Raw genomic sequence first — 15,154 nt, forward strand, 5'->3', positions numbered from 1 at the left:
ACCTCAAAGGTAGTGATCTCAGGATTACTACCAGTGCCACATGCTAGTGAGTATAGGAACAGGAGAACAGACCGGATGAATGCGTGGCTACAGCGATGGTGTAGGAGGGAGGGATTTAGATTCCTGGGACATTGGGACCGGTTCTGGGGAAGGTGGGACCTGCATAAACGAGACGGGTTACACCCGAGCAGGACCGGGACCAATGTCCTCGCGGTGGTGTTTGCTAGTGCTGTTGGGGAAGGTTTAAACTAGAGTGGCAGGGGGATGGGAACCTGAGCGGGGAGTCAGAAGGGAGTAAAGTTGAGAGCAGCAAGAGAGGGGAAGACCCAGGGGAAATTTACAATACAAATGGTACAAACAGTTGTTCAAGAACAAGTGAAAGGGAAAAGCGTAGAGCAGCAGAAAGAAAGTGTACTTTAGGCAATACAGATATAGTGAAAACTAGAAGGCGTAAGGTGATTAACCCAGCATCAAAGCTGAAGGTCAGGCTTGGGTGTGTGGCCCAACTAAGAGTTCTATGTACAAATGCACGGAGTATAAGGAATAAATTAAATGAACTACAGGTTCAAATTCAAATTGGAGGGTATGACATGATAGCTATTACTGAGACATGGCTGTAGGATGGTCAGGATTGGGAACTAAATATACCCGGTTATAAGGTCTACAGGAGAGATAGGGAAATTGGAAGAGGGGGAGGAGTAGCCTTAGGTGATTAGAGATGAAATCACTTCAATGATAAAGGAGGATACAACGAGAGGTAAGCAGCCAAGAGAGACCTTATGGGTTGAATTGAGAAATAGGAAAGGATCTAAGACTATAGTGAGAGTTGTGTATAGGACCCCTAGCAGCAGCACTGAAGTGCTAGATTGTATAAATGCAGAGATTAGACAAGCGTGTAAGAAAGGCATAGTGATCTTAATGGGGGACTTTAACCTTCACATAGATTGAGAAAAACAAACTAGCAACTGTCAGAAACGTAGTGAATTTCTTGAATGTGTCTGGGATAGTTTTCTACAGCAGTATGTCCTAGCGGTAACAAGGGGGCAAGCCATACTAGATTTAGTAATGAGCAATGAACCAGATTTAGTTAACAGCTTAACTGTGCGTGAACATCTATCCAATAGCGATCATAACATGATCGAGTTCAAGGTAGTGTTTGAAAGGGAAAAAAGTGAATCAGCTGCTAAGATTCTAGACTTGGGTAAGGCCGACTTCAATGGGATGAGACAGAGACTGTCCACAGTAAACTGGGCAAATCCGTTAATGGGTAAAACGACTGATGGTCAGTGGAAAATGTTTAAAGAAACATTTAACGAGATACAGAACCGGTTTATACCCCTGAAGGGCAAGAACTCTACTTGCCATAAAAAACAGCCATGGACAACTAAAGAGGTAAGGGACAGTATAAAACATAAGGAAAGGGCCTACAAAAAGGCAAAAAATGGCACAGATCCTGGCGAATGGGAAAGATACAAAGATCAACAAAGGGTCACAAAACAGATAGTAAGAGCTACAAAAAGAGTGTATGAAAAGAAACTTGCAAGGGATATCAAAACCAATACGAATAACTTTTATAGTTATATTAGGAAAAAGAGGGTGGTCAGGAGCAATGTTGGTCCCTTAAAAACTGAAAGTGGGGATATTGTCATTGACAATGGGGAAATGGCGGACATGTTGAACAATTACTTTGCGTCAGTATTTACAGTAGAAAAAGAGGATAGCATGCCAGAAATCCCAAGAAAACTAATATTGAATCGGGGACAGGGACTCGATAAAATTAACATAAGTAAAGCAACAGTAATGAAGAAAATAATAGCACTAAAGAGTGACAAATCCCCAGGACCAGATGGTTTCCATCCCAGGGTTTTAAAGGAAGTACATTGCAGATGCCCTAACTATAATCTTTCAAAGTTCTCCAGATTGGAAAATTGCACATGTCACTCTGCTTTTTAAGAAAGGAGAGAGAGGGAAACCAGTTAGCCTAACATCTGTTGTGAGGAAAATGCTGGAGTCTATAATTAAGGATAGGGTGACTGAACACTGAGAATTTTCAGTTAATCAGAGAGAGCCAGCATGGATTTGTGAAAGGTAGGTCGTGCCTGACAAACCTGATTGAATTTTTTGAAGAGGTGACTAAAGTAGTGGTCAGGGGAATGTCAATGGATGTTATTTATATGGACTTCCAGAAGGCATTTGATAAGGTCCCACATAAGAGACTGTTAGCTAAGATAGAAGCCCATGGAATCGAGGGAAAAGTACGGACTTGGTTAGGAAGTTGGCTGAGCGAAAGGCGACAGAGAGTAGGGATAATGGGTAAGTACTCACATTGGCAGGATGTAATCAGTGGAGTCCCGCAGGGATCTGTCTTGGGGCCTCAATTATTCACAATATTTGTTAACGACTTAGACGAAAGTATAGAAAGTCTCATATCTAAGTTTGCCGATGACACAAAGATTGGTGTGGAGATGCCGGTGATGGACTGGGGTTGACAATTGTAAACAATTTTACAACACCAAGTTATAGTCCAGCAATTTTATTTTAAATTCACAAGCTTTCGGAGGCTTCCTCCTTCGTCAGGTGAACGATGTGAAAATGAAATCCTCGAAATGAAATCGCATTTATAATTCACAGAACAATGCTTGGTGAGTACAGACAGTTTTTTCAACTGCCCGTTGCCAAGGCAATCGGTGTGCAGACAGACAGGTGTTACCTGCCAGGTCTCACAGAATATACAAATCACCAAAAAAAAACAACAAACAAAAAAAAACATACCTCTCTATCTCTGTTTTTTTTTGTTTGTTGTTTTTTTTTGGTGATTTGTATATTCTGTGAGACCTGGCAGGTAACACCTGTCTGTCTGCACACTGATTGCCTTGGCAACGGGCAGTTGAAAAAACTGTCTGTACTCACCAAGCATTGTTCTGTGAATTATAAATGCGATTTCATTTCGAGGATTTCATTTTCACATCGTTCACCTGACGAAGGAGGAAGCCTCCGAAAGCTTGTAAATTTAAAATAAAATTGCTGGACTATAACTTGGTGTTGTAAAATTGTTTACAAAGATTGGTGGCATTGTAAGCAGTGTAGATGAAAACATAAAATTACAAATCGATATCAATAGATTAGGTGAATGGGCAAAACTGTGGCAAATGGAATTCAATGTAGACAAATGTGAGGTCATCCACTTTGGATCAAAAAAGGATAGAACAGGGTACTTTCTAAATGGTAAAAAGTTAAAAACAGTGGATGTCCAGAGGGGCTTAGGGGTTCAGGTACATAGATCATTGAAGTGTCATGAACAGGTGCAGAACATAATCAATAAGGCTAATGGAATGCTGGCCTTTATATCTAGAGGACTGGAGTACAAGGGGGCAGAAGTTATGCTGCAGCTATACAAAACCCTGGTTAGACTGCACCCGGAGTACTGTGAGCAGTTCTGGGCACCGCACCTTCGGAAGGACATATTGGCCTTGGAGGGAGTGCAGTGTAGGTTTACTAGAATGATACCCGGACTTCAAGGGTTAAGTTATGAGGAGAGATTACACAAATTGAGGTTGTATTCTCTAGAATTTAGACGATTAAGGGGTGATCTGATCGAAGTTTATAAGATATTAAGGGGAACGGATAGGGTGGATGGAGAGAAACTATTTCGGCTGGTTGGGGATTCTAGGAGTAGGGGGCACAGTCTAAAAATTAGAGCCAGACTTTTCAGGAGTGAGATTGGAAAACATTTCTACACACAAAGGGTGGTAGAAGTTTGGAACTCTCTTCCGCAAACAGCAATTGATACTAGCTCAATTGCTAAATTTAAATGTGAGATAGATAGCTTTTTGGCAACCAAAGGTATTAAGGGATATGGACCAAAGGCAGGTATATGGAGCTAGATATCAGATCAGCCAGGATCTTATCAAATAGCGGAGCAGGCACGAGGGGCTGAATGGCCTACTCCTGTTCCTATGTTCCTAATACTCTTTATGCAAGCAAACCAGAGGTTTATATAGTCTGAGTACAGTACTCTTTGTACTGGTCATGCAATACAACCTAAAACCCTATTTTCTTTTCCTGTAGCCACTTTACACTGTTTATGCATCTTAAATAAATGAGCAGCTAACATCCCAGATCGCTTTCTTGATCTGTTACGTTTAATGGGTACACCTGACTGGTATAAATGCCTGGAATTTCTTAACCAAGTCCAGAACACTGCACTTAATAACACCTGCAAATCATGGACCCACTCAACTAAATTGTTTGAAATTGGCCTGAACTACCAACCCCGCATATAATTTTGGATTATTACTGAATTTAAGAATGATTTCAGTCAAACCCGCCCCTAAACCATGAATAAAAATGATCGGCAATGGGACTCTCCTCATAACCAGGTCCTAGTCAGACTTAACCCATGAATAACAACCCTTTGCTTATTTTTTTTTACAACTTGCTACGTATCGAAAATAGCAGCTATCCTAAAATACCTTATGATCTATTTTTTTTTCCCTAATGGCTGTCAACTTTGTCAAATGTGTTTTGGAAGTCAAGCCTATCTCCATGCACCATTCTGGTCACTTCCTCAAAGAACTCAAATCAGGTTAGTGAGCCAGAACCACAACCACAATGGGGATTCAAATCAACAACCAGTCCATCATAAATCACATCCAGTATAATGTTTTCCAACAGCTTCCCTATTACCAAAGTCAAAATCACTGGCCTATAATTTCCAGAAACTGATTTCTTCCCCATTTTAAATAATGGGACCACAAGCTATCCTCCAAATCATGGGAACCAACCTGGAGCTCAAAAAGCTATTGAATATATGAGCCATTGGCTCACATAGGACCTCCCTTAGCACTGCTTAAGTGGTATCGGGTCCTGCAGCACTATCATCTTTAAGTGTATCAGTCTCAAGACAAAAAATTATTTCTGTACTTGCTTCTATTGAAGGAGGTTAGGTATGAAAATGGTTGATGAGCTAAAATTGATACTTTGCATCAGTTTTTACTTCTGAAGATGATAGCACATTCCCAGTTTTAAGGATAATTGTATAGCTAAAATAGAAGTAACTCCATTTCTGCACACACTTCTATTTTAGCAGTGCACCTGTCTTGTAATACTGGGGCTGTGTTATTTTCTTCAGAAGTGAAAACTAATACAAAGTATCTATTTAGCCCATCAGCTATATCTTTCTCTTCTAACCGTACCTGCCTTGATAAATCCCTCAAAAGGACTAATGATTTATTGTTTTCTGACTTCTAAGATAACTGAAAAAAGTCTTGCCATTACTACTGCAAGTCTGCCTATAATTTTTTTTTGAAAATGACATTGTAGCATTCCCAATACTGACTTTAGTTATCACTGCTAATGACTAAATCCAATAAGTTGTCTTTTCTGGTAATGTCCTTAACATGTTGAATAAGGAAGCAATCTTTCTTTTCAGAATCTTTAGTAAGCTTTGAACTGGACTTCAAATCCATTGCTTTTATTCAACCATCTTTCAGTGTAACCAAAATTCTCAATGGAAGCATATGAATTTAATCCTAGCATTTAATCTCTAATATCTCTACTATTAGCACAAATTATCTGTAGAAATTCCATGTGGTTCAGCTTATGTAAACTACCTTGATCCCTGTAATTGAAATTCTTAATTGTTACTATTTTAGCACCATTGCCTTGAAATAAGATTGGGCAGTCTCAATCCAAATCCCATTGCAACACAAAACTTTGTCAATCTGCACAGGATGGTCATTATGGAGAATGAAAAAAAAGTCACAGTGGTGTAGTTGGGATCTTCTGATGTTAAGGACATGGGATATTGGGGCAAGTGAAGGGAAATTTACATGATATCTGATCATATTCTAGCTGATTTGGGAGTGGTTGGTGTGGTCACTTGGGGAGGGGTGTTAATGCAGTCTGGATGCGCAGTACTGGGATTGCTGCCCCAAATACACTCTATGCACCTGCCAACACATGAGCCAACTTCGTCCCATTATGCAGGAACAGCTCTTTATAACATTTACATTTTACTTCAATCCGTTGGTTAGGGCACGCTGGGACAATACAGAGTTTGAGTTTCCAATGCCCACAGCTAACAAAGGGCTGTAAACACCTTCCCTGCAACCTCTTTGATATGGGAGGGGAAAACAGGAAAAAGGACAACGGCAGCAGTAGTAACAGATTGGCCTTTAAAGCCAAAAAATCCACAATAACGGACAAATTAAGCTGGGTGATTCTAATGGAAGACCATCCAGGAATAAAAGCATTTTTTTAAAAAAAGCAAAAGGGCCTGGCATGTTACTCAGGTGCTCCAGTCACATTATGAGGAGTGCTCTTCATTTCAATAAAATTTGTGGCCTTAATAAGCCTTGCATAGTTTATGCACAGGTTCCCCGCACAATATGCACTGGCTAGGTTACTCAGCACCTCAGGCACATGGATTCCAAGGACTTCAGTGCCCAATAAAAAGGTGGGGAGGTGCCCACTACCGCATTATTGATCGCGAGTTGTCTAAAATGGGAAAGTCTTACATTTCCAAGCACCAACATTCTTCAAACAAGTAAAAAAAAATGCAACAAAAAGATGAAGGTGCAAGGGTTATGAAAAAAAGGCTGAGACTCATAATGCCTTAATGTTATTTTGGGATGTCTTGGCTTCCCTGCATTAGGTGCGAGCCCAGCAATGACATGCTAATGAGATAAGGGAGGGGTTTCTGGCCTCCAGCCTTGCTTTCCTAGACTTGCGACTGTGGGGTGCCCCAAAATGCTGGCATTGGGCTTGTGTTGGGAACCCAACCTCAGACCAGAGGCCTAGATGCAAATGTTGAAAGGTGCATACCATCATTATTTTTTCCAAGACCAAGTGGTTTTCCAGGCCCAAGACTGTCAGCTGGGAATATAGCAGCAGACCTCAGGCTTGCAGCTGTACTAGAACTTCCTCCACCTTTTACTGGTACTAGGCTTTGCCAGGGGCAGGCCTGCATCGAGGTACCCCAGGCCATACTAACAGGCACAGTGCACTTCACATGTGCTGCTCAGTCCAGCACCAGGCAGGGTGGGGAGGGGGGTAGATGAAGAAATTCAGTGGCTTTCCTCATTGATATGTTTTGCCGAACTGACAAACAGCAGTTTAGAACGCGTCACATATTAATGATGTTGAGTACGGCATCTTTTAAAATCAACAACTGTATAGATTCAGAGTCAGTGCAAAGAGACTATTATTGTTCAGGGTAGAACTAGTCATTGTATTGCCTTACAAGATTTTTATAATTGCACATAAGCAAAAGGAATATAACAGAAGAATCAGCAATACAAATGCATAGTTTATACACTTTTTAAACTGTCCCAAAAATGGCTTGTATCTGTCAGTCATGGCTCAGTTGGTAGCATTCTCACCCAAGTCAGAAGGTTGTGGATTCAAGTCCTGTTCCAGAGACTTGAGCACAAAAATCTAGCCTGACACTCCAGTGCAGTATTGAGGGACGGAGGTGCCGTCTTTTAGATGAAATGTTAAACCGAGGCCCTGTCTGCCCTCTCAGGTGGATGTAAAAGATCCCACGGCACTATTCAAAGAAGAGTAGGGAAGTTCTCCCCGGTGCCCTGGCCAATATTTATCTCAACCAACATCACTAAAACAGATTATCTGGTCATTATCACATTGCTGTTTGTGGGACCTTGCTATGTGCAAATTGGCTGCTGTGTTTCTTACATTACAACAGTGACTACACTTCAAAATTGCTTCATTGGCTATAAAGCGATGCCCTGATGTTGTGAAAGGTGTAAGTTCTCTTTTTTTCTTTTAAAGTCCGTTTGAATCTGTGGAACACCTAATGGGTGCATCTCAGCGGCACAGAATTCTATCTTGCCTCTGACATGGATAACAAACAGCTGGTACAAGGAAACTGGGAATTGATTTAATAGGGAATAGAGATGACCCCGATTATACCAAGGCAAATTTTTGTCTTTACTGCTCGGCCGCTAATCTGATAAAGTAGATCGCCCGGCCGTTGTAAAACATGCCTGATTTTCATTCCACAATGGATTGAAAATCGGGGCGGGTTCTACAATGATTACAGCCTAGAGTGAAAATTAAAATTTATCCCGCTATTTCTCTGGGTGTCAAACCAGAATACAATAAACTCAAGATCAAAGGAATTCTTTCCTACAAGGCAGGCAGTTAATGTTAACAATTTTCCTTTTCAGGTCTATGGGGGGAATTGCAGCCTTTCAACTTTTCTGGGTTTTATGTTTGCTTTTGAAACCCGGCTTGCAAGCTTTGTATCCAACTGACATCTCATATCTAGGAGAGAATCCTTGATACAATTAACATCTATCCTCCGGGGGACTGGCTAAATAGATAAATCCCACAGAAATGCATGTATCCCTAGACAGTACTTGTGTATTGCTTTGATTCACTTCCCCCACACAAAAGACAACAGAATTGCTTTTGTAAAACAGCTAACAGTTTTATTTTACTTCACAATATATTGGCCTAAGTTTTCACATGAAAAGGAAATAATACAGAAATGGTATAGTATGAAGTGGGATGTGGCTCTGCCCATCAGGACAGATCAGTGAAAAAATAAGTTCTGTCTTGGTTTTTAATTCTCAAAATTAATGATAAGGGCTTAATAGAGCAGAAATGCCTTTATTGTTGCACTGCCAATAAAATATTTATTTTCACAATTCCCTTCCTCTGTCCACATCTGGATTTGTGTCTTCATTGGACAGAACTCTTGGAGCTTTCAAGATTGAGAGCGATAGATTTTTGTTAGGTAAGGATATCAAGGGATATGGAGCTAAGGCAGGTAAATGGAGTTCAGATACAGATCAGCCATGATCTAATTGAATGACGGAGCAAGCTCAAGGGGTTGAATGTCTGATCCTATCCCCAAAAAAGAATCAAAGCAGCTGCAGGCAGGGATGGATTGCTATTTTGATTTTTAAAACTAGCTGGTTTACTTTTTCAATATTCAGAAAGATTTTAAAAGCTAGCAGTAAATTCACTCAGGTGGAAAAAGGGGAGAGTGTAGTCCATCTAAATGCTTATAATCTAAGGAGAGTAATTTGGAATTAACACTATTGGTTCTCACCACTGTTTAGTGGCAGATTAAAAAGTAATTACAACAAACACTTATTCAGACTCAAATTTCATATGTGGCTAAAAACTACTAGGTGACTTGGTTGAAGTCTTTACAGAATCTAATGAAAGCACAGAGGGGGTGAAATTGGTCCTTGTTGCACCCAAAGAGGTCCAATTTAGGGGGCCAACCCCCTGCGCCTAAACAGCGACAGAAACACATCCAATACCATATTGGTTACGGCTTTCCTGGCAGCTGGCTAAAAACAAGCGATAAGCCACTTTAATATGCTAATAAGGGGCCTAACACCCATTTTAGGGCTCAAACCAAAAATTGGTTTATTCTGAATGCAGTAGGCAATGGATTTGCTGTGTTCAGGATTACCTGGTCTACATGCGGCCTAACCAGCGGTCATTAAAGGGACCACTGGAGGCCACCACCAAAAAGGTAAGTTCAAAAAAATGTTTAAACTGAATGCGGAGCCGGGAGGAGCATGGGCCGCTGCCGGCCACTGCTCGCCCCATTCCTAATTGCATACTTTGGATCAAAATTTAGCCCCTAATCTTGAACTGTTGTGTAATAAAGACAGCCTGGTTCAAATGCATGGGGCCCGATTTTACCAGCGGTGCGGGTTCTCGGCGGGTAGGCCAGCGGGCACGTTGAAAACGCGCCCGGTGAAATTAGTGGGTTGCCCGCGCGATCGTAGCAGGCAACACACTAATTGGATCCACTGACCTGCTCCTCCGGGTTCCCCGATGCTGATCTGCGCGTCGGGCGCGCTGCGCATGCGCAGTAAGATCTGTCAGCTGGAGGCGCTCTATTTAAAGGGGCAGTCCTCCACTGACAGATGCTGCCACAAAAAGTAAAAATTATAGCATGGAGCAGCCCAGGGGGAAGGCTGCTCCCAGTTTAATGATGCCTCACCCCAGGTATCATTAGATGGGGTGAGGAGGAGGGGGAGGACAGAGATATTCCCCCCGGCGGGCGGGAGGAAGTGGCCCACCTCTGCCACCAAGAAGGCCTGGCTCGAGGTGGCAGAGGGGGTCACCTGCGCCACCAACATATCGCCCACCTGCATACAGTGCAGGACGCGCTCCAATGACCTCAGTAGGTCAGCCACAGTGAGAACACGTAGTCTTTCCCCTACACTCCGCCTGACACAACACTGCCCCCACTCCACATCTCCTTCGGCACTGCCAACACTAATCTGTCACATGACCCCTCATACCCACTCAAACCTTATCCTCAACTTACCTGCACCTACTCACCTCGCGGATACTCACCCCGCCACTACCACGCAACCCAATCCTCATACAATCTCATGGCTCTATCCCATACTCACCCTCTCGTGCATCTCTCTCACGGCCAGCCTCACTCAACCTGCCACCACCTGTGCTGCAGCCACAGGGCATCCATCACATATGTGCAGTAGGCAGCGTAAGGCAAACGTGCCGTGAGCATGAAGGGGATGCACAAGGGCGTTTGAGGGATTGTCATGGTTCTTCTATTGAATTAAAGAACAACTCACATCACACATTATATTGGCACCACTACTGCCATGTCTTCGCGAATCCTGTCCGGTTTGTGCAATAATGCCCGCTCCTGGGTTTCCCTATGAGGACCCACCACTGATGCCACCCAGTGTGTCACTGCATAGTGGGTGTAGGTGTATTTGCAGGGCTCTTCTGCGCAGACGACTGAGAGACATCGGGGATGTCCCCGGTTGCAGCCTGGAAGGCTGTGGAGCAGAAGTTCGGGAGGGCAGTGGTGACTTTGACAGCGACAGGTAGGAAGATGGTGCACGGGCCAGCCAGGAGCAGCTCGGCATGAAAGAGGCTGCAGATGTCCACGGCTACATGTGGAGTGACTCTGAGCCTCCGTGTGCACTGCTGCTCAGAGAGGTCCAGGAGGCTGAGCCTCGGTGTGTGGAACGTGTGGCGAGGGTAGTGCCCTCTGCGACGCATCTCTCTCTGCGGTAGCCCTCCCTCCTGCTGTACAGGTGGATGTGTCACAGCACTCTGTTGTGGAGCTCCACGTGTCAGAGGTGGACGGCGTGGATGGCGAGGCTGGTGATGCCGTTCGCCCTCTGAGGAGGTCATGACTGCAGCTACGGCGGCCCCCATCCGCAAGATGTACATCTGAGGGGGTCCACAAGGTAGGTACATGTCTCCGGACCCCGGGGTAAGTGTGCAGGTTGGTGACTTCGACCATCAGGAGGAGGGTGGTGGAGGCCAAACTTTGTCCCAAGTGACAGAGCGGCCTCCTGCAATGGCTGAGGGTCTCCCCACCCCACCTGTCAAATGGACCTTTGCAGCTGCCACAGGCTGACGGCTGCAACACGTCCATTTCAACTGGGACTGTTTCCCCCAGTGTGTGAAACAGTCCCATGTTTATCCAAAATCACACACAGTCCCTTAATCAGGTCAGTTAATGACCTGAACAACCAAAGTAAATACACTCAAGTGGCATCCCGCTGGCTTTAATTGCCTGTGGGATTCCCACCAGCGGGGGCTGCGCACGCACCCCCGCACGTCAGCGCGGAACCCGGACGTGGGCGGGATCGAGGCGCGATCCGGTCTCGCTCCGGGATTTCGGGATTTTCGGGGGCCCCCCGCCGAGAACGCACCCGGTAGCGGGTGCTAAAATCGGGCCCATGATCTTTAACGAGAGACCCAGACCATTATCCTATTGTTTAGAGAAGTTTGTCTGCTCAGATTCTGTTAGTTTAATGACAATCTTCAAAAGAGCTTGTATATCAAAAGGATTCAATGCATAAATGTTAGACCTTGTAGCCATTAATCCATTTACTGTACATCTTTACTGTTATATGTATGCAGTGTGTATAGAGCTCTGTAAGCAGTGCCACCAGAGCCTAAGAGTTTGCTGAGATCTATGGACTAGTCAGTTGTAGGTAACGCAAGTCGTTGATTATACTTGCTTTTTTCCCACTAATATGAATTATTTTAACTATAAAGAAAGAGTAATTTATCCTGTTCATAGATGCCTAACAATACAATATTTTCCATTTACAAAAACAAAAAGCTACTGGAAATACACAGCAGGCTAGTCAGCAACATTTTGAACAGAACTCTTCAGTTCTGAAATCTTCTAAAATAGCTAAAATATCGATTTGTCTTTTCTTACTACAGATGCTGACTGGCAGCATTTCCTTTTTTTGTTTATTTCCAGCTTTTTGCTTTTCATTTGTATTCTAAATAATTTCCATTGCCCAAATTGACAGGAGATGTATTGTGCATTCCATAAACTTCTCCAGTAAGCAACTTACCATGAAAAGGATTAATTTTAAGTCCCAGCCTACATTAAATATTAACACAGCAGAAAATAAAGACCAGATTTCAGTTCGTAGGAGACTCTGTCTGCTTACAGAAATGGTCAAGCTAAAAAGGCATTGGGAAAAAGCATAACTGTAACATGGATATCTTGACTGACTGTGCTACTACATTACAACAGTGACTGCACTTCAAAAGTACGTCATTGGCTGTAAAGCGCTACGGGATGTCCCGAGATCATGAAAGACGCTATACAAATGCAAGTCTTCCTTTCTTTACCTGGCAGTTGCTACATCTATTTCATACCGTAACAATGCATTCGCTGCTCTCTCACTGGGCCATGAACACTATGTAGCACCTAACCTGGTAGTCCTTGGTACTGCACTGAATGTCAAGTGAAAAAGTTTCCATCACCTAGTACTGATATACCTCACCTCGAGCACAAATTTCACTGGAAAAAAATACACTGTTAAGAGAAAATACCTAAGTGGACTCCCACAACAATAACAGTGACATTTGGGATGGATGAGGGTAATAAGATTTTGTCTTTGTCAACAATATCAGTTTCCTCAGAGCCAATTTGTGCTGGGCTCTTTGACATCTTATTTGCAGGGGTCGGGAAAAAGTGGAGTACTGGCCACATTCATTGTAATGCTGTCTGAAGAGAAAAAGGGGGATAATCAGTCTCTACTGGGCATAGAAGGAGGAAGATTTCCCATGTGCTGCGCATATCAAAATTATAAATCTGTTATTTATAAACAGGTTTATGATTTTGTTACACAATGTGTAAGGGAAATGTTCCCACATTATGCCTATTGGGTTCAGGGTTGATCATTGCTTCAGTTGCTGAACAGGCAGGATAACTGCAACAGAGTGGTGAGCACTAGTTGCAAGACCAGTATTTATGAATCTTGGAAGCACAAAAAACAGGTGGGCCCCGCAGAAATTCAAACCAGAGACCTTCTAGCCTCCAACCCGAAACTAACTGAACAGTTAGTTATGGCTGCTGACAGCACAGTATTATCTAGTGCACAAGCTCCTTATGAGATGTGCGACAAATTGATACAATAAGATGGTGACCAGGGATACTTTCCCTGCAGCTCGAAGCTTATACCATCCATTAACCATTTACACTGGGACTGACAGATAACCTTGCTATGCACGTGCTACAGCATTAGTAAAGTCACTTCTAGTGACTTTTAGACCAGATTTGGTTAAAAACAGGAAATTTGTAGACCATTGTGGCACATTTAGAGAGGAATACATGTTGAAGACAGCCACTACTCAGATTTATCTTCTGATTCACTTACTGGACTAAAATCTCTTGGAGTTAATAAAGGCACAGATGAGGGTCTCAGCGGTAGTGCAACGAGCTAGGGACAGAGTTGGAAGTAGGCAATCTTAAGTGATGGACTGGATGTGGGATTTGAAGCTCAGCTCATGGTCGAGCAGGTTGCACAACAACAGGCATCCAAGGATGAAGATGGCATTTAAGGCGAAACCAAATTTCTTGTTGGGGCCAATCAAGATGACTTGGGTCATACAAATGTTGAACTGCAATCTGTTCTGGCTCATCCATGGTTTGATGTTCAACAGGCAGTTAGATAGCACAGTGACAGTCATGGAATGAAGTGCGATAGTGGAGTGATAAAGCTGGGTATCATCGGTATACATATGAAAGCTGATCTCATATTTATGGGTAACATATGAAGAATAAGAGGGGCCATGCATGGAAACATGGGGCACACTAGAAGTGATTGTGTGGGCTTGGGGAAAAAAGCCATAGCAGGCGAGGATTTGGTTTTCCTACTGCAGGTTGATAAGTATCTTCCACTGTTTTTATGGGTGATTTATACAGAGAGTCAAAATAACAATTCAAACACCTGATCTGGACATTCTTTCCATCCTCATTAAATTTACAATATTGTACAAAAGTGTGATGTTATGAGTGATTGTTTGGATCCAATCAAGCATGTCTTGAGTACTGTCGTAATTTTGAACACATACATCACAAACTATAAGCTATCATTCTGCAGCAGTTCTCTGATTTCTGTCACTTTGGAGTGCCCCTCGAATGTAAATACGGAGAATATTATTTTACATATCACATTTGTCTAGTATATTGATTTCTAAGTGATGTGCAGCAGGTGGATTTTAAAATGCAGATGCTGTTGGCCAGTAACGTAGCTACTTATTTTTTGCTGTGATATTTATTAAGTGTCTGGGAACTATTAGGTTAATTATTTTTTTTAAAATCAAGAAGGATACTTTTTTAAAAAAAATGGACAGTACCAACATAAATACTTCACAAAGGCGGGGAAATAAGATTAAGAGTAGATAGCTAGTTGAAGAGCTAGTACTAGCACAGGCACAACGGGCTGAATGGTATCCTGTGCGTAACATTTATGACTCTAAGCATCGACAATTGTCTGTTGGAAAATTCAGTTAATTCACTTTCTCAACAAAAAAAATTCACAATTAATCTCATCCTACACCACTTTTCTTTCTACCAGAACCCATAGAAACAGACTATTATGGATTAAATATCTGATCACTACACTTACCATTTACTTTTAGCTGGCTATTCATAAAAGGATCTTTGAGTATTAAAATACCTTTTTTCAGTAAACATGCCTTTTACCTTTCATAGAACTCAAAACGCTATTCTAGACCTGCAGTCATGAAAGTTAAAACAGTTGACTTTTTAAAAAAATATATTCAACCAGAGAACATGTCTATGTACAGTATTCTGGAACTAAATTAAAACATTACAATCTGATTATATTTTGGAGCTGCA

The 15,154-nt window shown here is 42.5% G+C and overlaps 1 protein-coding gene and 1 long non-coding RNA gene across 2 annotated transcripts in view; one reads left to right on the plus strand and one right to left on the minus strand.

Annotated features, from left to right (window-relative positions):
• LOC137342595 (uncharacterized) overlaps window positions 1–15,154 on the minus strand; it is a 38,316-nt gene that overhangs the window by 9,296 nt on the left and 13,866 nt on the right. The window lies entirely within an intron of this gene.
• Window positions 1–15,154, plus strand: part of LOC137342597 (uncharacterized) — a 63,268-nt gene that overhangs the window by 1,900 nt on the left and 46,214 nt on the right. The gene's annotated exons all lie outside the window — the stretch shown is intronic.

The sequence above is a fragment of the Heptranchias perlo genome, chromosome 26 (genome assembly GCF_035084215.1).
Source record: "Heptranchias perlo isolate sHepPer1 chromosome 26, sHepPer1.hap1, whole genome shotgun sequence".
NCBI lineage: Eukaryota > Metazoa > Chordata > Chondrichthyes > Hexanchiformes > Hexanchidae > Heptranchias > Heptranchias perlo.